General features: G+C 39.5%; 1 protein-coding gene across 5 annotated transcripts in view; it reads right to left on the reverse strand.

The window, feature by feature from the left end:
• THRAP3 (thyroid hormone receptor associated protein 3) overlaps positions 1-27210 on the reverse strand; it is a 75200-nt gene that overhangs the window by 32541 nt on the left and 15449 nt on the right. For 3 of the 5 annotated variants that reach the window (XM_087446279.1, XM_004425953.3, XM_087446275.1), the window contains exon 2: positions 11086-11193. The gene's annotated coding sequence lies outside the window, so the exon portion shown is untranslated. The remainder of the gene's footprint in view (positions 1-11085; positions 11194-27210) is intronic. The other 2 variants (XM_087446276.1, XM_087446277.1) reach the window with 1 other exon arrangement.

Below are 27210 nucleotides of genomic sequence, written 5' to 3' on the forward strand. Positions count from 1 at the left end.
TTGGCGGCCCAGGGTTTGCTGGTTTGGATCCCAGGCATGGACCTATGCACCACTCATCAAGCCATGCTGTGGCAGTGTCCCACATACAAAACAGAGGAAAACTGGCACAGATGTTTGCTCAGGGACAATCTTCCTCAAGTAAAAAGAGGAAGATTGGCAATAAACGTTAGCTCAGGGCCAATCCTCCTCACCAAAAAAATATTTAAAAATAAATAAAAGAGCTCTGCCGTGTGAGACAAGAAGGGAAGCTAAGAAGAGGGCTCACACTAGGAACCAAATTTGCCAGCACCTCAATTTTGGACTTGCCAGTCTCCAGAACTGTGAAAAGTAAATGTCTATTTTCTGTGATAAATAAATAAATAAATAAATAACAGAGCTTTTTTCCCCTAAGTCAAGAATACTGCCAATGTGGGAAGTACTCGGCCAGCTCTTATCCACAAAAGTTCAATTCCAAGTCTCCAAAAGTCAATCTCTGTTCTCCCTTTTCTAGGCCGAGTATTACTCTGGATGGCAAATAGTAGCACCTAAGTTATCTGTCTCAGAAAATTCATACCAAACTAATAGCAAAAAAAGAGAAAAACAATGATGACTTTTTACTGCTACTTCAAACTTGAGGAAAAAGAGTAATTCTTTTCTAACAGTATTGCTACTTACTTTTGATGCTTTGGGTGGCTTCTGACCTGTGCTGACAGAGCTTGTCTCCAAAAGCAACTAGATGCCCTGTATTCCGTGGGTGGTGTGGGGACTCTGGGTTCCTGTCTATCCAGCAGGGAGCCCATCCTACTTCAGAAAGAAAGTCTTCCTGACCTCCCTCCTTTCAAGCCCAGGCATCAGTCATCAACTAATAAACAAGAGATGTTACTTTAGCCTCCTGTTTGGCTATTGCAAACTGACCTTCTTCCTTCTCTCTTTCCTGCCCTGTCCTGCCCAAAAATATCAAGACCCCTGGGCAAGGGCAGAACTCATCTTTTTCAATGCCACTCGTGAGCAATGAAAAACTGGGAGGGGGCGGGGGCGGGTGGGATCACTGGCACCAAGCAAGTGTTCAAATACCTTAAATGAAAGAAATGAACCAAAACCAAACTAATGCTCCTAATAAACCCAGAAACCCCTATTTGGGGCAAGTGTTTTTACCTCTCTGTGCCTGTTTTTTCATCAATAAAATGAGGGTTTGGAATAGCTCTATCACTGATGAAAAACTTAAAAGTTGCACAAACTGAGCAGGACATTCCTCATCCCTACTTCAGCCATGTCCTAAAAATGGAATTAAACGGTAAGGGTTACACTTTTTGCTTTCAAAAAAGAACCATCCCTCCACCTCCATCCCATCAACTCTGAAATTTACTCTAGAAGAAATCATTTAAGATTCCTATCATATTCTACTCCTTCATAAAAACTAGCCAATCTGCCTGAAAATAGTATGAGCTGACCAGGGACTTGGCCACTTACCTTCTGACTGTACTTAAACTCATCACTTGCACTGGGGGCAATCCAGCTACACCAAATTCAGGCAGACCACCTCACTTGGGAAAGATGAGCTCCCAGAACGAGTCGGGGCTCTGTTATAGTATAATCCTGTGAGGGTGACAGACACTGCTGCTAGCTTCTTTCCACCAGAGAGCCAGCAGGAGGTCACATTTCACTCTTGCTCTTCAGTGAGTGAATTAGTTTCTGTTCCCAATGACATGGCAAACTCCACCCCTCTTCCATCTTTCACTTTTTAAAGGAACAGGACCACATTACTTCTCAATAACTTGGAAAGGTAGGAAAAATTCAATGAGATATGTATTTTCCATATAGTACAGAATATAGCATGCAAAGGATCACTAATTATTTCAAGCCTGATTTCCACACAGGAATCAGAGTTTCATAAAGCTTTTGTCTTTACGTTTTTAACACCAGAGAAAATATTAAATAATTTAAGATCACAATGACAAATCTTTGCTGGGAAACAACTAAACTGCTGTATCTCCCCCAATCAGAAATTAAAACATAAAGAAGTCTTCAGACAGCTGGGATATTGAATATTCACATAAAGCAACATAATTTAGCTGGGATATTGAATATTCACATAAAGCAACATAATTTAATCAATCAGTGCTTGAAAATTCTGAAAAATACACACAAATAATGAACCTAGGGCTCAAGTTGCCAGCTTGAAAAAAATCTAGTAAAATAAAAGGCATGCAGGGCTGGCCCGGTGGCTTAGCGGTTAAGAGCACGCGCTCCGCTGCTGGCGGCCCGGGTTCGGATCCTAGGTGCGCACCGACGTACCGCTTCTCCGGCCATGCTGAGGCCGCGTCCCACATACAGTAACTAGAAGGATGTGCAACTATGACATACAACTATCTACTGGAGTTTTGGGGGAAAAATAAATAAATAAATAAAATTATAAAAAATAAAAATAAAAATAAATAAAAGGCATGCAAAAAGTTTTATGCACCTATTTCTTTTATTGTAAGTATGCCTCCTAGAGGTATTCTGAAGGAATAACAAGTATGTAGGTGGTAAACTCAACTTCATTTGCTGGCACCCTGTGTTATAAGTATACAGTTTATCTAATAACTTCATAGCAAAAGGAAGTGACCTGGAATAAGAGAGGAGTTCTGGGGGACTTTAAGAATGTAATAATCTCTGTAAATTTCAGTTTATTCTTTTGTTAAATGTGGATAATACTGGACATACAACTTAACTTCTAAAGTTTCAGGATAGGTAGTAGGTTGGGGTTTACAAACACAAACAGGACGTTGCACTAAGAGGTGCTTACTGGAAAGGTAAATATACAATCATTTCATAATTTTTCAAAAAGTTTTGCTTTCTCATTAAAGCGAGTTTCATAATCTCGTTACTTTGGTAAGATGGGTGTGAGTATATTCTCCAAAAACACCACGGTCCAATAAGTACTAAGAGCATTCTTCTGATCATGCTATCAGAATTTATTGAACACTTACTCCGTGCCATGCATTATGCTAGATGCAGTGAAGAAGAAAGACAAGGTCTTTGTCCTGTTGTAGAAAATTATTTTTTAATCTCTTCAGGCTCATAATGTGACTTTGGAAGTTTTCTTTTGCTTGCACCAGAGTAAAGTCAGAAAGGAGGTCACTAGTTGGGAGATCTTTTCCAAGCCACATTCCCTCTTTGAACTGAAGTTTTCTTATGTGTTAAAAATAGGGATAACATTTTAATTAAAATGTATCAATATTGGTTCATTAATTGTGACAGATGTACCACACTAATATAAGATGTTAATAATACAGGAACTTGGGCATGGGGAATATAGGAACTGTTGAGATTAACTGTGTCCTCCTACCCCCAAAATTTATATGTTGAAGTCTTAACCCCAAATACCTCAGAATGTGACCTCATTTGGAGATAGGACCTTAACAGAGATATATGACTGGTGTCCTTACAACAAGGAGAAATCTGGACATAGAGACAGATATGCAGAGGGAGGATGTGAACAGGGAGAAGATGGCCATCGACAAGCCAAAGAGAGAGGCCTGAACAGATCCTTACCTCACAGGTTTCAGAAGGAACTAATCCTGCCAACACCTTGATTTCTGAACCTTTAGCCTCCAGATCAAATTACTGTAGGACAATAAATTGCTGTTGTTAAAGCCACCTAGTTTGTGGTACTTTGTTACAGTAGCCGTAGCAAGCTTATCCAGGAATTTTGTATTATCATTGCAATTTCATCATAGACTATTCTCAAACAAAAAGTTTTTTTTAAAAAAAAAAAAGACAGGGGTTCAGGTCTAGCAGTTATGAAGACAAAAGGAGATAGATATGGGGCCAGCCCCATGGCACAGTGGTTAAGTTTGGCATGCTCTGCTTCGGCTGCCCAGGTTCACAGATTCGGATCCCAGGCGCGGACCTACGCCACTCACCAGCCATGCTGTGGCAGGGACCCACATACAAAATAGAGGAAGACTGGCACAAATGTTAGCTCAGGGTGAATCTTCCTCAAGCAAAAAAAGAGGATTGGCGGGCCGGCCCCGTGGCTTAGCAGTTAAGTGCACGCGCTCCGCTGCTGGCGGCCCGGGTTTGGAGCCTGGGCGCGCACCGATGCACTGCTTCTCTGGCCATGCTGAGGCCACGTTCCACATATGGCAACTAGAAGGATGTGCAACCATGACATGCAACTATCTACTGGGGCTTTGGGGGAAAAAAAAAAAGGAGGAGGATTGGCAATAAATGTTAGCTCAGAGCCGGTATTCCTCAGTGAAAAAAGAGGAGGATTAGCATGGATGTTAGCTCAGGGCTGATCTTCCTCACAAAAAAAAAATTAAAAAAAAAAAAAAGAGGATTGGCAACAGGCGTTAGCTCAGGGTGAATCTTCCTTAGCATAAAAAAAAGTACATAGATAACTAGAAAATCCCTGTTTGATGGAAAGAGAACAATGTGCACACAGAATACAGGATTATCCAACACACAGTAAGCAACCAAGCTAGGACTAGAATCCAGGTTTTATTCAGTGTTTTCCATAATATAATGTTACTCCAAGTTGGGCATAAAGGTAGGTGTTAAGTGAAGGAACATGCTGAAGCATATTCAGTCTAAAATGCCCTGTCCCGAGATTGGATTGGTGGTTACCAGAGGGGAAGGGGGGAGGGAGGAGGGTGAAAGGGATAATTCGGTACATGTGTGTGGTGATGGGTTGTAATTAGTATTTTGGTGGTGAACATGATGTAATCTATGCAGAAATAGAAGTACAATGATGTACACCTGAAATTTTTACAATGTTATAAACCAATGTTACTGCAATAAACAAAAAATTAAAAAAAAAAAAGAAAAGAAAAGAAACCTTAATTTGTAAGTAAAAACTAAGTAAACAATTATAAACTTTCTTTTACATAAAAAAAAATAAAAATAAAAAATAAAAAACAATAAAATGCCCTGTCCCAAATGGACAGAACCCTCGAGTCACTTTATAATACTGGACCAGGTACCATAGTAAGTAATGGCTTTGGCACCAAAAAAGAACTGAGTTCAAATCTTGGCTCCTCCACTCATTAACTGGATAAGATACTCACTCAATCTTCCAAAAGTGACCTACACCCCACAAGACCGCCATGGGAATTAAATAAGTGTATGTAAACTGCCTGGCATTCAGCAGGTGTGAGTTCACACCAGAAGCTATGTTTAGCTACAACCCCAGAGTGGTAGGAGGGAGATATTTAGGAACTTCTCTGAGAGCAAACAGATTTCACCACTGATTGTATTTTCTTGCTATTAGTAATAAGTAATCAGATATCTTCCTACACAGAACAATAAAGTGTTTTATACCTTTACTGGCTATATGTAGATGTGCTGCACTGAAGAGGCATAGAGAAGCAAGAAAAGGTCATATTCTAAGGTCATGACCTTTGGAGAACAAATCCCTTTGCTTCTGGATGTTCCAGGGAAAATTAACAGCAAGCTGAAGGGCCGTTCATTTGGAACTTGTTCCTCACAATATCCCCAGTGTGGGCAACTTATGGTATCTTCTCCTGAGAACTTATTCAATGGGTGTCTATTAAGCTCAGGATCACCTATGCAATTAATCTTCTATCATCAAAGAAACAGAATGAATAGCAGTGGGCCAGCCCCGTGGCTTAGCAGTTAAGTGCACATGCTCCGCTACTGGCGGCCCGGGTTCGGATCCCGGGCGCGCACGGACACACTGCTTCTCCGGCCATGCTGAGGCCGCGTCCCACATACAGCAACTAGAAGGATGTGCAACCATGACATACAACTATCTACTGGGGCTTTGGGGGAAAAAAAAGGAGGAGGATTGGCAATAGATATTAGCTCAGAGCAGGTCTTCCTCAGCAAAAAGAGGAGGATTAGCATGGATGTTAGCTCAGGGCTGATCTTCCTCACAAAAAAAAAAAAAAAAATGAATAGCATAGCATAGTCAGCAGCTTAAACACAATCTTTGATTCACCCTAGAGGCTGTTCTCCTATATCCCCAGTGGACAGTAACAGCAATTTTAGTTCCTGTTTTAAATGGGTATGTTACCATTGGGGAATAGTTTCTTCTCATTTTTCAGAGGAACCCTCAGCTTTTCTAACTTAACAAAGACACTACAGCCTATGTTAACTAATGATCTATGGCTTCCTTCCAGCTCTCATTATGGTAAACTTTTTTAAAAACTAAATTAAACAACCAATCATGACAGAACTATTACTTTTCAAAATTAAATTATTACTAACACTTTGGGCTGAACCAGTGGTACATATCACAATCATATACAGAGCTTAAAAAAAAGTCTGTCGATCAAGATTCTTATTCAGGAAATCTGGAGAGGGATTCACAACCAGTGGTTTATGGACATTATTTGCAGATTCCAAGGACTAGGATTGTTGTCTCTCTTCATCAAGTTATCATTACATCACTGATACACAGACATCTACTGTTTACACGGAGTTCTACATAGTTACACATAGTTAGTTCTACATGTATAGCTTGTATACAACTCTACTAGGAGAAATAAGTTGTCTGACATCTTTTACAGACATTGGTCTTCTTAGGATCAAATCATCGTCCCCAAACAAGTCTATCACACAGAGGTTTAAAGGAGAAAAATACGTGTCTTTTTAGTTTGTTGTATGTTAATCTATCACTGCTTGGAATTATGCTTGGAATATGGGAGGGCATCGTTCAATAACTAAATCATATTAATTTATCTGTTCCTTCACAAGTACAAGCTCTTAGAGCTGCACTGTCCAACATACATGGGGCTCCCAAGCACTTGAAATGCAGCTGGTCTGAACTGAGATGGCCTGTAGGTATCAAATAAATATAGGATTTCAAAGACTTAATACAAAACCAGAATGTAAAATATCTCAATTATTTTTTATATTAATTACATGCTGAAATGAGAATGTGTTGGATATATTAAATTACATAAAATATCATCAAAATTAATTTCATCTGCTGCTGCTTTTTTTTGTGTGTGTGAGAAAGATTACCCCTGAGCTAACCTCTGTCACCAATCCTCCTCTTTTTTTGCTGAGAAAGATCGGCCCTGGGCTAACATCCGTGCCCATCTTCCTCCACCTTATATGGGACGCTGCCACAGCACGGCTTGACAAGTGGCGCATTGATACGCGCCCTGGATTGTGAACCCCGGGGTGCAGCAGTGGAGTGCACTCACTTAACCGCTGTGCCACCGGGCTTGGCCACTCTTTTTTTTTTTTAACATCACCTCTAGAAAATTTGAAATTACATGTGGCCCACGCTAGACTTCTCTTTAGGACAATGCTGTCCTAAAGGATAACAGCGATTATGTCTTTTCAAATGCTCAAGTTTTGAACCTGATCCAGTATTTAGTCACTTTTAAAGTCATCATTCATTTTTGGAGTTTCTAGTCTCTATCCACTAAGACTTTCCTGTTGAGATAACTCCCTTCTGTCTTTCCATTTACATCTACACTTCAACAGACTAGTTGGGGGGAAAAAAGAGAGATGTCTTAAATACACACACAACTCTACATAAGGAAAGTGGTTTCAAGATCTGCTATCATTTTGAATCTTATCAGTCACCTGAGTCTACGAAAGAAACTTGACCTGCTGCTTTCATTTAAAATAAATTAAGGCACTATTCAAAGCTATCTAAATTTGAGATAACCCTACTACCCCAACCCCAGGTACATCCAAACACTCAACCAGAACTTAGTTCAGACACATGTGATCAGTGCAGCTCCCCTCTCTGGGATTTCCTTCAGGAATAGCATGTAAACTACCTATAGAAATAGGTCTAATTATTTCCTAGAACATCTTATATTTGTTTTTTTAAGAAAGGAACAAAACTGAATTCATCAGATTTATATATGAAAGCTCTGGCTTGCCAGTTTCAAAATTCTAAATGATCTGGCCCCTGCCTACTTCTCCAATGTCATCTCAAACCACTCTTCCCCCACTCAATCACTCTACTTGAGCCACAATGGCCTTCTTTCTCTTCCTTGAACAAGCCAGGCATTCACAATCTCAGCAACTTTACACTTGTCAGTGTCTCCACATAAACATTCTTCTGCAGTCTCAAGCATGGCTGGCTCCTTGCTCATCCTTCAGATCTCAGCTACTTGAAAAAGTCTTCCTGGGCCGGCTCCGTGGCTTAGCGGTTGAGTGCGCGCGCTCTGATGCTGGCGGCCTGGGTTCGGATCCCGGGAGCGCCCCGAGGCACCACTTCTCCGTCCAACGTGAGGCCGAGTCCCACGTACAGCAACTAAAAGGATGTGAACCTATGACATACAACTGTCTGCTGGGGCTTTGGGGGGAAAAAAACTGAATAAATAAAATCTTTAAAAAAAAAAAAAAAAAAAAAAAAAGAAAAAGTCTTCCTTTAGCATATTATCTAATGAAACCTACTGCTTCCCCACCCCCAAGTTATCTTGTAATCCTATTTCTTTCCTAGCACTTAGGAAAATCTGAAATTATTTTATCTGCCTCTCCAAACTAGAAAGTAAGCTCCCCAAGAACAGGACTTCTCTCTGTCTTGCTCCTGGCTGATATCACGAGCACAGAGAATAGGCACAGCAACAAGCACTCCAGCGTCTACCGACTGAATGAATCAAAAACTCCAAAGCTGCCTTTATACATACTCGCTCCCCATCAAGAGAGGAAAAAAAAGCTGCCTTGACCAAGATAAGAATCTTAGAGGTTAAAATCTAGTACACTCATTTTAAAAATTATGCAACTGGTTTCCTATGTACATGTTCTTCTAGTCTTTATTTTCTAATTTCTCATACTTAAGTCTCTTGAAGAACTGCCATATTTCTGTATGGATAAAAATAAGTATGGAAATAATTATATTTTGCTTGCCGAGGCTGGAGAGGGAAGAAAGGCTTGCATCACTAAGGATTTAAAGATGAAATAGGCTACAATAATAAAAACATTGAGTATTAGCACAAGATTAGACAGGTAAGTGGTACAAAATACAGAGTTTAGAAACACACCCTGTAATACACCCTTACAAAGGGGGATTTTCAAATAACTAGAAAAAAGGATAAATCAATAGTTGGGACAACTGATTAACAACTTGGTACAAAAAGTTAGATTTCTTCTTCTTGCCATAAACAAAAATAAAATTCCAGATATAGTAAAGAAATGCAGGGCCGGCCCCATGGTGTAGCGGTTAAGTTCGCGAGCTCCGCTGCTGGTGGCCTGGGTTCGAATCCAGGACACGCACTGATGCACCACTTGTCAGGCCACGCTGTGGCGGCATCCCATATAAAGTGGAGGAAGATGGGGACAGATGTTAGCCCAGGGCCAGTCTTCCTCAGCACAAAAAAGAGGAGGATTGGCATGGATGTTAGCTCAGGGCTGATCTTCCTCACAGAAGAAAAAAAAAGAAATGTAAAAAGTAATAAGCCATTAAAAAAGAAAATATTAGTGTCGATTTCATAGGCCTGTATAAGCCTATTAAAAAAGATTATCATTAACTTTCTCAGAGATAAAAGATATCATATCCATCATAAATGTTGACAAAAATAAAACTAAATTAAATCTTAAAAAAATAAAAATAGAAGGACTGCGGCCAGCCCGGTGGCGTAGCGGTTAAGTGCGCACGCTCCGCTGCGTCAGCCCGGGGTTCATGGGTTCGGATCCTGGGCATGCACGGATGCACCGCTTGTCAAGCCGTGCTGTGGCAGCATCCCATATAAAGTAGGGGAAGATGGGTGCGGATGTTAGCCCAGGGCCAATCTTCCTCAGCAAAAAGAGGAAGATTGCTGACGGATGTTAGCTCAGGGCTCATCTTCCTCACAACAACAAAAAAAAATAGGACAGGAATGCAAGAATAAGAATATTAAGAAAATTAACCATAGCATGCAACATAATTTGGCTGCGAATAAGCTATACATAACCATATTACTGTCAACAGTGAATACTGCTCTAACCAAATGACATTATAACCAGCGTAACAATAAATGTGGATGTCGGAGGTGGTCAGGGGATTCTACCAAAAACTGCTACTATCCAAAGTGGGAAGTTACTAAATAATATCAAAAATTGATGGGCCGGCTCCGTGGCTTAGCGGTTAAGTGTGCGCGCTCTGATGCTGGCGGCCCGGGTTCGGATCCCGGGCATGCCCCAAGGCACCACTTCTCCGTCCAACGCGAGGCCGAGTCCCACGTACAGCAACTAGAAGGATGTGAACCTATGACATACAACTATCTACTGGGGTTTTGGGGGGAAAAATGAATAAATAAAATCTTTAAAAAAAAAAAATATATCAAAAATTGAAATATGAATAAGGAACAAATAAGCTTATCACTTAGAGGTAGTACCAAAAGAAACAGTCAAGAGTTAGAAATGATTGCCTCTAGGGACTGGGAAGGAAGCAGGGAGGGGCTGCTGTTTTCCATAAAAAGTCCTGTGGAGCTGATGGTCTGACATGTCTATATATATGGTTTTTGTACATGTATTAATAAAAAGTAAAATAAAAACATACAAATGAATATATAAAATGCTTTTTAAAGTTAAGAAGGGAAAATGTGCTATGGGGGCGAATCAAATGTATACATGAATTTATTCATATCCATCACACACTTATCTAAGACAAGGAAAAATGAGAGAAAAGCCTAAATGTCTACCAAAAAGGAACTAGTGAGATCAATTATACGGCACATCCATGATGAAATGCCATGAGTCATTTAAAAATGAAACAGAAAAAAACTTGTTCTTGTTAACAAGAACCAGGTGACAAGAACGTACAACCCCAATTTTGATTAAACACACACATATCCAAGTAACACATGGATGAAAAGAGATTATTCATAAAACATTAACAATGATTATATATATGTTAAGTTCATGGATGATCTTTCTCAGTATTTCCAAATGAATAAACATGTGTTATTAAAGAACTCAAAAGTTAGTTAAAAAAGTAACTGCTGATTCTACAACTTGGAACAAAACGAGAGGGGAGAGCAAAGCTACTTTATCATCTTGTTTCAGTTTGTTTAACTGAAAAACAAACACTGCTTAATAAGAATCCAGAACTTCCATTAAGGAATCTTCTGGATAAACAACTCTTAACATAAGACTGGTTTTATAAGTCAATGAAGTTATTATTAGTTCCTTTTACCACCATGCAGTTACCTTATTTGAACAAAGATTCAACTTGCACCAGATCCCAAAAAGAGACTACCTCAAAAGAACACTGGCAGTGCTGCTGGCTTCTCCAATTTACAAAGTCAGGATACAATTCTGCAATGAGAAGAAATAAACAGTGATAAAATAACGATCCAAACCTTGCAGATTGCATCTCGAAATACAGATGCTTGAAACGTATAAGCAAAAACTCTACTTTAACCCTCAACTTCACCGTAAGTGGACACAGGCTTCTCTCTCAAAGTACACTAGCCTGAGGGTCTCCGACTGCCTCTCACCCACGTTTCCATCTGCCCAACCTCCTACAGCAAGGCTGTAGTATGGAAAGCTAAAACCTTCCTCTTGTAACCTGATACTTCCGCCAGTAACACTTCAGGGGCTACGGTTTGCATTATGCAACACTAATTCACGAACTCATAATTCAACTTGGAGGATTACTTCAGAAGAATCAGACACCTGAAACCAAAAAAACTTAACGGAGGTATGCTGAACTAAATTTAACAAAAACATTTCAAGTTAAAATAACTCTCCATCCTCATCCCTCAAAGCACACACACAAAAAAACCCTTCTGATCCAATTGTTTAAAATTCCCATATCTAAACATTACTAAAACGACGATACATCAACACTATGAAGTGTTACCCAACAAAACAGGAAAACAAAGCTCCAAGATCAGCAAGCTCACGTATGTAGTTAATGTCCTCACTTCTAGCTCATGAAAGCTTTATTATTCATCTATATTACCATAAAGTAGAAAGGCACCCAAGATTCAAATAATCTGAAGATGCAGTCTTGACATTAATCTTTTCTTTTTTCGCTTACTCAGCATTCACTCAAAGATACCCACCACCCTCAGCTTTCTCTGAAACCTGTGGTTTGCACATAGCTGACCCCTTGCCTCATTTGCCAGCAAAGAAAGGAATCTACTTCCTTAAGCTATAGTTTCTTGGTACATGTGGAACCCTCAGCCTAGAATGTCTCCTCCCCTCTCACCCAACTCCTACTCATTCCTATGAGGGTCTCCTTCCCAAGCAAGCTGTCCTTGGCTCGCGCAAGCTGGGTTAGGTACTGCTTCTCTGTGTTACCCTAGAGGTGTCTCTCCTTACACTCATCTCATCGTATCTGTTAATTTGTCAATTTCCCCTCCGCGAACTCTATATACGTAACACTGATGTGTTTGCTGAATTAACTGAACACCCAAGCAATAACCTCTTGACCTACACCAAACGAAATCAGGTAACCGACATTACAAAGAGGCAACAAAAACCCACTCTTAAAACTAACAAAGTAAAGGGCCGGTCCCGTGGCTTAGCGGTTAAGTGCGCGCGCTCCGCTACTGGCGGCCCGGGTTCGGATCCTGGGCGCGCACCGACGCACCGCTTATCCCGCCATGCTGAGGCCGCGTCCCACATACAGCAACTAGAAGGATGTGCAGCTATGACATACAACTATCTACTGGGGCTTTGGGGGAAAAATAAATAAATAAAAATTAAAAAAAACAAAAAAAAAACTAACAAAGTAAGACTTTCATCCAAATGAAATTAGTATTCAGTCAGATCCTTTAACAAATTAATGACAATGTTGATATATATTTACTTAGCTGATAAACAGTAAAAATAAAGCACTTTCAAACACTCGTTCTTTCAAAATACTGTCACATTTATTTTTGCAGTTTATTCTTAGAATTCATCCTAGGTTACATCAGCCAAAACTTCTTTCCCTATTTCTAACTGCAGAGGCACAGGGGCTCACATCAGTCAGCCTGGGGAAATGCAGATGACTGCCTCACGACTGAGGCAGTCCACAACCCACTCAATTAAATAAACAAACTACAGTATTCCAATACATCCGTCCTTAACATTCTAATCAGACAGCAAGCACACGCAAATCTTCCATTTTACTACCCCATCATGTTTCTTTCCTATTAATTAACCTCTTCTCGGATACTGGCAAGAATTTTATCATCCCAACAAATCTTCAATTTTCCACTGTCACAATGGGTGGAGAAGCAAATCTGAGGTTCTGGCCCTTAGTTATTCTGTGACAGTCAGGAAACTCCTGAAGCCCTGAATCATCTCTGCCACCACAGTTTTTATGTCCTGCCTGTGTCATCTGGACAGTCATAGGCATACTTTTCAGCCTCTATCTCCTGAACCTCCCTTGGTCAGATACCAGTATATTACCAAGGACACCCCGGCTAATATACACCGGTATATTAGCAAGGAAAATATATCTTTCCCCCTTCTACACAATTTCCCTTTTAATTGTCCACTTATTCAACAAAAAATTTATTAAGTACCTACTACATTGCCAGGCACTATTCTAGGCAATGGAAATTCAACAATTAAAAACTCTTCATTCCTGGAGCTTACTTTCTAGGGGGGAGATGGGGCACATGAGGGAATAAAAGTTATGATTTTATATAAAGTGGTCAGGGAAGGCCTATCTCATGAGACAGCTGAGCAGAGACTTGAAAAGAAAGAGTATGGGGCCAGCCCCGTGGCTTAGCAGTTAAATGCGCACGCTCTGCTACTGGCACTGGCGGCCCGGGGTTTGGATCCCGGGCACGCACCGATGCACCGCTTCTCCAGCCATGCTGAGGTGGCGTCCCACATACAGCAACTAGAAGGACGTGCAACTGTGACATACGACTATCTACTGGGGCCTTGGGGAGAAAAAGAGAAAAAAAGGAGGAGGATTGGCAATAGATGTTAGCTCAGGGCTGATCTTCCCTACAAAAAAAAAAAAAGAAAAGAAAGAATACCCGGTGCCTTATCTGAAGGCAGAGGGGACCAAACAAAGGAAACAGCAAGTGTAAAGACCCTGGGGAGGAAAAAGACTTGCCATATCTGAAGAAGAGAGAAAAAGAGTGGCTGCAATGCACAAAGTTGCCAGGGAGCAGCTGGAAGATCAGGTCAGAGGCTTGGCTGAATGGATAGGCCCTGCAAGCCATCATAGGGACTTTGGTTTTCCTCTGGGTGATGTGGGCAGACACTGAGTGTTGTGAGCAGAGTAACATGACCAGAATTATGTTTTAAAAGGACTGAATTATGTTTTAAAAGGCTCATTTTGGCTGCTGAGTGTAGAACAGATTTTAAAGGGGCAAGGGCAGAAGAAATTGGCAGATATTGTCTATAGTAATCCAGGTAAAGGACAACAGTGGCTTAGACCAGAATGTAGCTCAGAATACTCCCATGGTCCATACACTACTAGACCTTAAGGAACAACACAGTTCCTAAATTCAAACAAAGGGTGAACACTAATGTTCGAGGACCATAGCATTTGTACCTCCTATGGTTCAAGAAGACTCGAAATTTTTTTATCTCTCCCCAGGCACCCTTGGTAATGTTTTATGGAGATACAGAACATAAGGAAACACAAGGATGATACTGCCTGCTCCTAAGAACCTGACGTCAAGGCTAGTCCTTTAAGCCCCCAGGCAACTTGCTTATGTACTACTTGAGGACTAATGTGTTCTAGCTTCAAAAGCATGATGTTATCAATAAAAGTGAACAAAAGAGGACAGTGTCTTCTATTCAAGTTAACCCAAAGTATCCAATAAATACCAAAATTTAACCTTAGCCACTCCCATTGAAAAAAAAAATACTAGGAATTGATGAAATTATGGCAGTTGACCAAACAAACCTTTAGTGTTTTACCACAGAAAACTGTGCAATATCTCCTCTAAGCAGCTTCCATGGTATCAGTAGGAACCAAGATTGAATCCAAGACTGGTGAAATTACAGTGAATGGCTTTGGAGGGAAAGACAGATACATCCATATGGGTAGTGTACACAAGGCCTTCTAAATTAGGGGGTCAGCAAATGATGCACAAAGGCCAAATCTAGCCCAACGTGTTTTTACACCACCCATGAGCTAAGAATGGTTTCCACATTTTTAAATGGTTGAAAAAGATCAAGAGTATTTCATGACACCTGAAAGTTCTATGCAATTCCCATTTCAGCATCCATGAAAGGTTTTATTGGAACACAGCAACATCTATGCACTTACAGACAGCTGCTTTCACACTACGACAGCAGAGCCGAGCAGCTGCAAAACAGACTGCATGCAGTGGTCTCACCACTTCGCACAGCTACAAATTGCGGTGACGCAGTTATAACTCTACAGTATTTCAAGTACTATGCATTCTGTCATATCACATTATTATTTTTAAATTATCAGTGCATATCCCTATGTCAAAATAAGAAAAGTGGACTTTGAATGTTACCCATTTAAGGCACAGTGTGGAATGTGGATTATTTTGTTATCGAATTAGACGGCAAAGCACTGTGTTTATTATGAAATGACACCATAGCTGTGGCCAAGAATATAATGTACGTCGACATTACCAAAGTAAGCATTCATAATATTCCCAACTCACAGGAAACCAACTGTTAGAAAAAGGAGAAAATTTAAAACGGAGTATCCCATCACAATAGAAAATCTTCACAAAAATAAAAATGAGGCTACAACCAAAGTAAGTTTCTGAGTGGTTCATTTGTCAGCATGACAAGGAAAGCCGTTTACTTGTAGCAAATTAAATCATGTTTGACTGCAGCAGCCAAAGAAATGTGTCCAGAGAATATGAATTTGTTTAAGACCAGTATTAGTCTTTTGGCTCAACAAGTTGAGGTCAGTGGGAGCAACATCAGTAGTCAATTAAGAAATAAGGGAGGGCCGGCCCCGTGGCTTAGCGGTTAAGTGCCCACGCTCCGCTGCTGGCGGCCCAGGTTCGATCCCGGGCGCGCACCGACGCACCGCTTGTCCAGTCATGCTGAGGCCGCGTCCCACATACAGCAACTAGAAGGATGTGCAGCTATGACCATACAACTATCTACTGGGGCTTTGGGGGAAAAAAATAAATAAATAAAATTATAAAAAAAAAAAAGAAAGAAAGAAGGGAGACAGAGGGGAAAGGTGCCGACCTAAGTAATATGGAAAGGAGTGGGATACAGAAGAGTAAAAGCAAAAGGAACTGCACATAACCACTGTATTCTGGTTGTTAAAGTTGCTTCCCAGGGGATATGGGTTAACAATTCTGAAACCACTATATATGTATACTGGAATTAAATAATAAGAAAATGGATGGCAGATGGTGACAGACAAGTTTCTCTCTGTTGAGAACAGGTTATAATTAAGAAAGAAGGAAAGGCTGGAATGATCCAGACGGTACTGGATTAGAGTTGGAGGTATCAGTATGAATTCATGTTTAGCTTAATATAGATATAAATGGATATATACAGAAATATCAAAAATACTTATCGATATTTCTATATGTATATAGAATGTGTTAGTATATACATATTTCCTATATGTATACACATATATTTTCTATAGGTATAAGAAATATGTTAGCACATACACATATATTTCCTTGCTCTGTCAGCTTAGAAAACCTAGAAGCAATAACAGTCCAGTAGCAGTGAGCACACCTACCACCCAGATCTTGATTTCTAATACCACTGTCCAATAAAAGAAATCAGGGCTCCTTGGAGAAATGGCTGATTCTAGGGGTGGGACAGAGAATACATAGGATGAGCTTGGAGTATCTTGAAGTGCCAGAAAGTAAGGAAGTGCTCAAAAAAAACCAAAAAAACAAAAACAAAAAAACCCCACAATGAATGGGGTCCATCAAAAGGACACTCCTGTCCAACTGAAAGAGTTGTTAATAGACAAAATCGGAAAAATTTGAACAAAATAAAGTAATATTGGATTATAACTCAAAGTATAAAACATCCATAAGTCCACACTGATATGAATAAATGACTGAATAAATAAATAAATGGATGAGAAGAGACCAATCTCCCACACAGAATTCCAAATAATTTACGTATATACGCCAACTTCAAGGAGGTAGAACACAACTCTCCACTCCTTAAGTGGAGTGTACCTACCGATTTCCTTCCAAAGAGTACAGTATAGAGGCAGGGGAGGGAGTAATTTACATTGGAGAAACCTAGCCAGGTGGTTAAGGTTAACATCAACAATAAGTCACCGTGACCGCACGTACTCCTTGACATGATGTGATGAAAATGGCACTTTACCTCTGTGGTCTTTCTCCCCCAAATCCATAACACCAATCTAATCATGAGAAAAATATCAGAAAAATACCAATTGAGGAACATTCTACAAAATATCTAACCAGTACTCCTCAAAACTGTCAAGGTCATCAAAAATAAGAAAAGTCTGAGAAACTGTCACAGCCAAGAGGAGTCTAAGGAGACACGACAACCAAATGTATATACTAGATGGGATCTTGGAACAGAAAAAGGACATAAGGAACTCTGGAAAACTAAGGAAATCTGAATAAAGTATAGACTTTAGCCAACAAGAATGTATCAACATTGGTTCATTAGTTGTAACCAATGTACCAGACTAATTTAAGATGTTAACAACAGGGGAAACAGGTATGGGGTATACATGGGAACTCTGTACTATTTTCTCAGATTTTCTGTAAATCTGAAACTGTTTAAAAGCAAAACATGTGTTTTTTTAAAAAAAAAAAAAAAAGGGTAGGGCCAGCCCCGTGGCTTGGCAGTTAAGTGCGCGCGTTCCGCTGCTGGCGGCCCGGGTTCGGATCCCGGGCGTGCACCGACGCACCGCTTGTCCAGCCATGCTGAGGCGGCGTCCCACATACAGCAACTAGGAGGATGTGCAACTACAACATATAACTATCTACTAGGGCTTTGGGGAGCAAAAGGAGGACGATTGGCAATAGATGTTAGCTCAGGGCCGGTCTTCCTCAGCAAAAAGAGGAGGATTAGCAGGGATGTTAGCTCAGGGCTGATCCTCCTCACAAAAAAAAAAAAAAAAAAAGGGTAAATGATTTTGACTGGTGATCCCTGCCTCTTGATGATTCCACAGTTATTGCTGATACTGCTCGGTTGTTTACAGGAGAAGTCAATGCTGAGTTTGAAGTGACTGAAGAGTTAGCTTCAAGGAATAGTCTGTGTGGAACAACTACAAGCAAGAATCTTTTCAAAGAAGTTGAGAGAACACCAATTCAATACAATCGGAACTTGAATCTGCTAACGTGTCACAAATGATGGTGGTAAAAACATGTGGAGAAGAAAGCCCTTAGTTGGACAAATTTACAGAGCTTGCAAAAATGTAAGGTATTTAAAGCATATGGTTGGTTATTCACTGTACTACATCAGCAGGTATTCTGCAAAAACTTTTTAATCTATTGCATATTGGGCCAATATTGTCAGGAGTGACCTTCATTTGCTTTCAATTCACTTTTGTAGACTTAACTATAATCAGTTCTGTGAATTTTTGGCAGAAATATAACGTGAATCCTGACTTGCCCTACCAATCAGCAGTTCAATGACTTAGCAATGGTAAAATTTTGTGATTTTTTTTTTTAGCTCAGGGCTGAATCTGAAATTTTTCTGAACAAGAAGAACCACTCAAACACTATTATCAAATACTGAATGGCTTTGGAAATTAGCTTTTCTGCAGACTTGGTAACGTTTCTTAATGAATTCAATCGAAAATAACAAGGCAAAACAGCACCTCTAAGGGAAACACACTGCGGCAAAATAATCTGAACAACAACAAATATTGTTTGAATCACAAGTAAAGTCAAGTTACTTTATTCACTTCCTGTACTGTCACAAGTTAAAACAATGAGATCTCCATTCCCACACAAATTTGAAGCAGACATATTTTCTCAACTCAAAGTACAGTTCCAGCGTATTTCTAAGCTAAATGCAAGTGCAAAGGCAATCTCCATATTTCACAATCCATCTAACTGTGCGACTGAGGTGCTTCCATCCACTTCCTCAATTGGAAATGATTAATCTGCATGCTAAAAGGCAAATATCAAGTACCTATCAGAATTCCATAAATGCCTTCCAAGTGACGAAAATGTTCAATTAAAATCATATGCTCAAAAAAATCATGTGCATGGATTAATACTAGTATTCGGCAGTACCCATCTGCGTGAAAAGACATTTTCAAAGATGACATATGTAAAGTCTCACTACAGATTTCAGCATTAACAGATGAACACTTGCCATCGATTTTAATACGTAAAGCTAACTCTGAACCCCAATTACGTGGAACGCTATCTCCCAAAAGAATTCCATTCTTCTGGGCCGGCCCCGTGGCTTAGCGGTTAAGGGCGTGCGCTCCGCTACTGGCGGCCGGGGTTCGGATCCCGGCCACGCTGAGGCCGCGTCCCACATACAGCAACTAGAAGGACGTGCAACTACGACATACAACTATCTACTGGGGCTTTGGGGAAGAAAAAAAGGAGGAGGATTGGCAATAGATGTTAGCTCCGAGCCGGTCTTCCTCAGCAAAAAGAGGAGGATTAGCACAGATATTAGCTCAGGGCTGATCTCCCTCACAAGAAAAAAAAAAAAAAAAAAAGAATTCCATTCTTCTCACTAACATAATTTTGTCTTACAAAAATTGTATTCAATTATTATATTTTGAATTCTGCCAATAAAAAATTTATTTTCTCTCTTGTTATTTAAGTACCTACATAAAATCCTCAATTTTGCCTCTTGGCTCCCAAAGTCTTAAGTATTACCTGGACCTTTACAGAAAGCTTGCCAACTGGCTCTACATTATTTGACTAACAAAGGCATTAAGTGCAAATGGCCAAACAAGAATAAACCCTTAATGAGCAGTAATTCTCAAAATTGTGGGGGTCTCAAATGGCAGAAACTGTCATTTTCTAAGATTTATCCCCAGCAACTTTCAGTAAGGCAAATAAATTTAGTAATCAACCATCCAAAAGCAATTTCCAAAGCACTGGCCCAATAAATAATAAGAGAGAGCACACACTCTAACGCTGGACTGCCTAGGTTGATTCTCAGCTCCAACAACTAGTAGTTGTTGAGACCTGTGATATGCTACCTAATTAAATCTCAATCTCTGTTCTCTCCTCTGTAAAACTGGTTCCTGCTACACAGGGTTCTTATGAAAACTGAGTAAGTTAATGTATGTGTAAAGCACTTGAAACAGTGCTTACCACATAATAAGTACTCAATAAAGACTATTATTAATCAGGCCAACGTCTGATTTAAAGAGTTAAAAGACAAGACTTCATCCAGCGGGTTATGACTAGTCACACGGTCATTAAACAATTACCTTCTCTCTCTTGAGAATTGAGAATTTGGCTTCATGGCAGACTCAGAATATAAGAGTCTTATTACATCTTCAAAACTTCTTAAAGAAGCAGTACACTCTGGCAACAAATCCAAGCCTATACTTGATTCCAGGATGAATGAGTCTGCCCTCAAATGACGCCATTATTCTGTGCCCTAGGTTCTCAATTTACGAGAGAGAGAGAGAGAGGGAGCAACATGCCATCTGTGCACCTGACAGTTTCTACCTAGACTGGTGGTTTTTAAAGTCATGCTCTTGGGCTGAATCTTCCGGCCCATCCAGCTGACAAGACAGTCAGGCAATCATAACAGCTACTTCCCCAGAATCTATCATCTTTTTATCACATTACAAAACTTTCATAAGCTACCACCATTTCCTTACAACATAAGCCTCTATTTCCTTGAAAACTACTAGTCATGCATTATTAATAGACCAAATGGCTCCTCAAGGGCAAGTACCAAATCACATTCCTTTTTGTATCCCCAACGTCTAGAAACATGTTTGCTGAATGACAAACAAATGAATATTAGCTATATAATTTTTTTACTACAGTAAAATATGTATAACACAAAAATTTACCATTTTAACCATTTTAAGTGTACCGTTCAGTTCAGTGGCATTAAATACATTCACAGTTATGCAACCATCATCACCATCTGCAAAGTTTTTTTGTTTCCAACTGAAACTGTGTACCCATTAAACAGAAACTTCCCCTCTCCCTGCAACCACCATTCTATTTTGTCTCTATAAATTTGACTCTTCTAGGTACCTCACGTAAGTGGAATCATACAATGTTCTTTTTTTTTTTCCCCAAAGCCCCAATAGATAGTTGTATGTCACAGCTGCACATCCTTCTAGTTGCTGTATGTGGGACGCAGCCTCAGCATGGCCGGAGAAGCGGTGCGTCGGTGCGCACCCGGGATCGGAACCCGGGCCGCCAGTAGCGGAGCACACGCACTTAACTGCTAAGCCACGGGGCCAGCCCCATACAATGTTCTTTTACGTGTAGCTTATGTCACCTACCATAATGTCTTCAACGTTCATCCGTGTTGTCGCATATGTACACAGTTTTAAAAAAGGGAAAAACATGTACAGAATCATAGAACTTGGATATTAACATAAACTTTTATTTGCTTGAATAAACTAAAATGTTTGATTCTTCTTTTTACCTAGTTTTTTTCTTTTTAGTAATACACATTGCACAATAAAAATTTCAAACTGTACAAGAGAATATAATGAAAAAAGATCTCCTTCCTAACTTCTACCCAACCCTCCCCAATTTCCAGCTCCCCTCCCTGGTTTAATTTTTATTTTGGAACACAGCCGCCAACCATATATTGCCTTGCCTTGAGGATGTCCTATGAGTAAGATATTCAGTTGGTCTATCAGGACTGGCTATCCCTCTCTTCTAAAAATACTAACATATAAAGATGCGAAACAACGTACAAAAAAAATTTTTTTAAACATTTTACAAATATTTCACTGAGTTAACATTCATTGAGTGCACCCTATGAATAACGTCTTTGCTAGGTAGTATATTGAGGCAAGAAAGACTACAGGTTCTGGAATCACATAAAAAGTAGTTTAAAACCTTTTGACTTTTTTAGGGGCCGGCTCCGTGGCTTGGCGGTTGGGTGCGCGAGCTCTGATGCTGGCGGCCCGGGTTCGGATCCCGGGCGCGCCCCGAGGCACCGCCCCTCCGTCCAACGTGAGGCCGGGTCCCGCGTGCAGCAACTGGAAGGATGTGAACCTATGACATGCAACTATCTACTGGGGCTTTGGGGGGAAAAACTGAATAAATAAAATCTTTAAAAAAAAAAAAAAAAAAAAAACCTTTTGACTTTTTTAAGCCTCAGTTTCCTGATCTACAAAATAGCAGTAACACTACCTCACAAGCTGCTGCAATGATTAAATGAGAAAAATATCTAAATTATGGTACACTTCCCAGTAATATAAGGAAGCACTCAAATAACAGTAATAAATAATTGTTAATTTCCTTCAGTGGGCACTGTGCAAAGCAAAGATGAATCAGAAAATCCATGCCTTTCCATGTGCTTATAGTAAAAATGAGGAGTTTATCTCTGCTTAGTATTACCATGATTCCACTGAGAACCTGGTTAATACAATTTCCAGCCTACATTTACACCTTTTATGGATCTACTTCTAAATCTCACTAAAATAGTTATTTGTAAAAAATAATTGTGACTTGGAGTGCTAGGAGAATGAAAAGCTCATTATCATCAGACCCTGTAAAGGGTGTGTAGCCTCCAGGCAGTCTATAGCCAGCTTTAATCAAAGAGCAGAGTCTCTTGTGATTAAGAGATCCTGATCCACTCTAATCTAGATGCAAAAACACTACCCAGGAGAATATCAGTTTGGGAGAAATAAGAACAGAATTAGAGTTATAGAGCATTTAGAAGTGGAAGCACTCCTAGAGATCATATCTAGTACTACCCTAGCTTTACAGAAGGGAAACTGAGCCCAGGAAAAGGAAGAGATCTGCCCAAGAAGCGAGCTAATACTGGAGCCTCAAGGCCCCTGGCTCTCAGCGTCCCAGTTCTTTCATATCATCACATCTTTTATCTGTTAGAGAACTTTAAGCCACAAACTTCATCCAGTTGGCTCTGATCTCTCACTTTTCTTCCCAGTTACTTACTATCTAAGGGAATTTTTTTTTAATGTGCCTTATGAAATCAGGCTTAGAAAACATCCCTAAATAATCTATTATTTGGCTAAAATGTACTCTACTGGAAGCTACAGGAGATGCTAAATAAGAATAAATCTAATTCATTAAAGGCCTATTTGAAAGGAAATTTCAGTCAACAAAAAACTATTAATTTTAGAGTTGCAAAACTGGATGGTACATTCAGTCTATTCTCACAACTGTTTAGTTTTACTAAAAAAATTCCACCTGAAATAGTAACTTGATTAACAACCCATTTAATCCAGAGCACCACACCGGGATAACCAACTTCCAGATGAGTCATAGTTGCTTTCTTTTGTAAACATGCAACAGGAAAGAGACTGAATCTGATGCCATAATAATTTGTCACAATATGATCACGTCATGCCGGAGAACCTACCAAAACACATTCATCCTTGGAGATTTTTTTCTTCTTTTTTAAATTACAAATCAGAAGTAGCTACCAGATTTGACCAGTAGATCAATAACTACTTCTCAGAGTGCTGCCAACACCTGCGAGCAAACTTACTACTAGAAATAATCTTATCAGCAGTTTGAAAATCTATCCAAAATGTCCATATTCTCTGGTTCTAACTCTAGAAAATAAATGTGCAGCTCCTTTGAACTGATGTTAACCCAACAGCAATTTATAAACACCATTAGGGAAATGCAAGCCTTCTCTTCCCACAAAATACCAACTCTCAAGGCCACCTAGCCACTCCTAAGCACATTTCCTCATAAAATGCATCTTATTTCCAAAGCTTTTATATAAGCAATGTAACAATTCACCAGAGTCAGCCTTATATTCATAAGTTTAATCAGGAAAATAGATTGCTATAAAAGCTGGTACAACCACAAATGTTATTTACTAAGAGAACTGTCACCTGTCAAACTGATTCTTGTAAACAGAGTTTTCCCTCTAAAAGATTTAATCAGATGTTTGACTCATGCCATCTGATTTAGCAATCCTGCTTTCTATTTCCTGGAAATCTGGTTTTAGATTACATTAACATTTTTCCAATTTCTCATGCATAAAGTTAAGAAGATCTGAGCCCTGGCAAAAAGGTATAAAGGTCACTACACCTAGCCCAAAACCAAGTCAAGACTAGAGATTCAGAATATTAAGGAATACTAAAACCAATCACATGGAAAAAGTAAAATTAGACCCCTACCTCACATCACAGACAAAAATAAACTCCAAGTGGACTAAAAAAAACACAAGAAAATAAACATTAAATGTGAAAATCTTTAAAATTTTTAGAGAAGAATATCTGTACGAATTCAAGGTAGAGAATTTCAAACAAGATAAGTATAAAACATGAAAGTAAGGATTGATAAATGTCTATATGCTTTAGAAAATCAAAACAAACCCACAAACAGAGTGTATTTGCAATACACATAACCACAGGATTAAAATCCAAACTCTAGACTATATAAAGAACTTCTACAAACCAATAAAAAGGCAAAAAATTCAATTGTTTAGTAAAAAAAGATTAATTTATTAAATAAATATTTATTGAACACCTACCATATGCCAGGCACTGTTCTAGGCACTAGAGACACAACACTGACAAAAAGAGAAAGTCTCTGACCTCACGGTGGAATGAGACATACAAACAAGTAACTATATATTGTGTACCAAATGATTATAAATGCTAAAAATAAAGGGGTGTCAGGGGACGAGAATAGGCAATTCAAAACAGAGGAAACCTGTTTTCATATGGCTGATACACATATGAAAATATATTCATCATCACTAGTAACCCAGAGAAATACAATTTAAAACTACAATGAAATATTTCATACTCATAAGAATGGCCAAAAGTTTTAAACTCTAACAATATCAAGTGTTGTTAAGATGTGTAGCAACAGGGGGCGGCCCGGTGGCGTAGCGGTTAAGCTCGCGCGTTACACTTCAGCGGCCTGGAGTTCGCCGGTTCGGATCCTGGATCCTGGCGTGGACCTACTCACTACTCATCACGCTATGCTGAGGTGGCGTCCCATATAAAAGAGCTACAACTCTACAACTATGATACACAACTATGTTCTGGGGCTTTGGGGGAGAAAAAAAGAGGAAGATTGGCAACAGATGTTAGCATATGGCCAATCTTTCTCAAAAAAAAAAAAGATGTGTAGCAACAGAAATGTATTGAGAGTATAAACTGGTCTAATTCCTCTGGAGAATAATGTGATAATATCTAATAAAGTTAAAGATGTGACCATCCTATGACCAAGCAATTCCGCTTTTAGGTATAAATACTACAGAATCTCTCCCAAGTCAGTAGAAAATGCATACAAGAATATTCTTGGCAGCACTGAGTACGAATAGGAAAATGGATAAATAAAAAGTGGCACATTCATACAACGAATACTATATAGCAGCGAAAATGAAGAACACATACATCATGAATGAATCCCACAAACGTAAGGCTGAGTGTAACTAGTTGCAAAAATAAATTGGTATCAAACAATTTATATGAAGCTTAAACACACAAAAGGGGCCGGCCCAGTGGCGCAGCAGTTAATTGCACGCACTCCGCTTCGGTGGCCCGGGAGTCACAGGTTCAGATCCCAGACATGCACCAACATACCACTTGTTGAGCCATGCTGTGGCGGTGTCCCATATAAAGTAGAGGAAGACGGGCACAGATGTTAGCCCAGGGCCAATCTTCCTCAGCAAAAAAGAGGAGGAGTGGCATCGGATGTTAGCTCAGGCCCAGTCCTCCTCACAAAAAAAAAAAAAAGCACACAAAAGCCATACTATATTTTGTTTACCAAAGCATACATTCTTAAGAGAAGTCTAGAAAAACATGTATCATACACCAAAATCAGAAGAGTGGTTGGGGGCGAAGGGTGGAACAATCCTACAGGATTCAGCTATGGTGTAGACCTTTATTTCTTAAATTTATTAAATTGATCTCTTAAATACATGGGTACTAGTTGTATTATTCTTTGCACTTTTTTGCATGTCTTCATATTTTAAATATTTTACTTTTTTATTAAAGTATAGTTCACATACAATACCATATTAGTTTCAGGTGTACAACACAGTGATTCAATATACATAGTGATTTATATACATCACAAAGTGATCATCAGGATAAGTCTAGTAACCATGTGTCACCATACAAAATTATTACAATGTTATTGGACTATATTCCCTATGCTGTACATCACATCCCCATGACCTATTTATTTCATAATTCAAAGTTTGTACCTCTTAATCCCCTCATCTATTTCACCCACCTCCCCTCCCCCCTCCCCTCAGGGACCACCAGTTTGTTCACTATATGTATGAATTTGTTCTGTTTGTTCATTTCTTTTGTTCTTTAGGTTCCACATATAAGTGAATCATATGGTATTTGTCTTTCTCTGTCTGACATTTCACTTAGTATAATGCCCTCTAGGTCCATCCACGTTGTTGCAAATGGCAAGATTTCATTCTTTTTTTTACGGCTGAGTAATATTCCTTTGTATCTGTCTACCGCATCTTCTTTTATTTATTTAATTTTTTTTTCCCCTGAGGAAGAGTCACCCTGAACTAACATCTGTTGCCAATCCTCCTCTTTTTGCTTGAGGAAGATTCGCCCTGAGCTAATATCTGTGCCAATCCTCCTCTATTGTGCACGTGGGTTGCCACAGCATGGGCACCACGGAGTGGTGTAGTTCCACGCCTGGGAACCAAACCTGGGCCACCGAAGTGGAGCACGCCAAACTTAACCACTAGGCCCCAGGGCTGGCCCCGCAAATCTTCTTTATCCATTCACCCATCAATGGACACTTACGCTGCTTCCATATCTTGGCTATTGTAAATAACACTGTGATGAACACAGGGGCGCATATATCTTTTCTAATTAGTATTTTTGCTTTCTTCAAATAAATATCCAGAAGTAGAATTACTGGATCATATGGTAGTTCTATTGTTAATTTTTTGAGGAACCTCCATACTGTTTTCCACAGTGGCTGCACCAATTTACATTCCCACCAACAGTGCACAAGGGTTCCCTTTTCTCCACCTCCTCGGCAACACTTGTTATTTGTTGCCTTTTTGATAACAGCCATTCTGATAGGTGTGAGGTGATATCTCATTGTGGTTTTGATTTGCATTTCCCTGATGATTAATGATGTTGAGCATCTTTTCATGTGGCTGTTGGCCAGCTGTATGTCTTCCTTGAAAAAAAATGTCTATTCAGGTTTTCTGCCCATTTTTCAAATTTTTTGTTTCTTTGATATTGAATTGTATAAGTTCTTTACATATTTTGGATATTAACCACTTATCGAATATATGACTTGCAAATATCTTCTCCCA

Source organism: Ceratotherium simum, chromosome 22 (assembly GCF_057802395.1).
Source record: "Ceratotherium simum simum isolate JZ-2026a chromosome 22, ASM5780239v1, whole genome shotgun sequence".
Taxonomy (NCBI): Eukaryota; Metazoa; Chordata; class Mammalia; order Perissodactyla; family Rhinocerotidae; genus Ceratotherium; species Ceratotherium simum.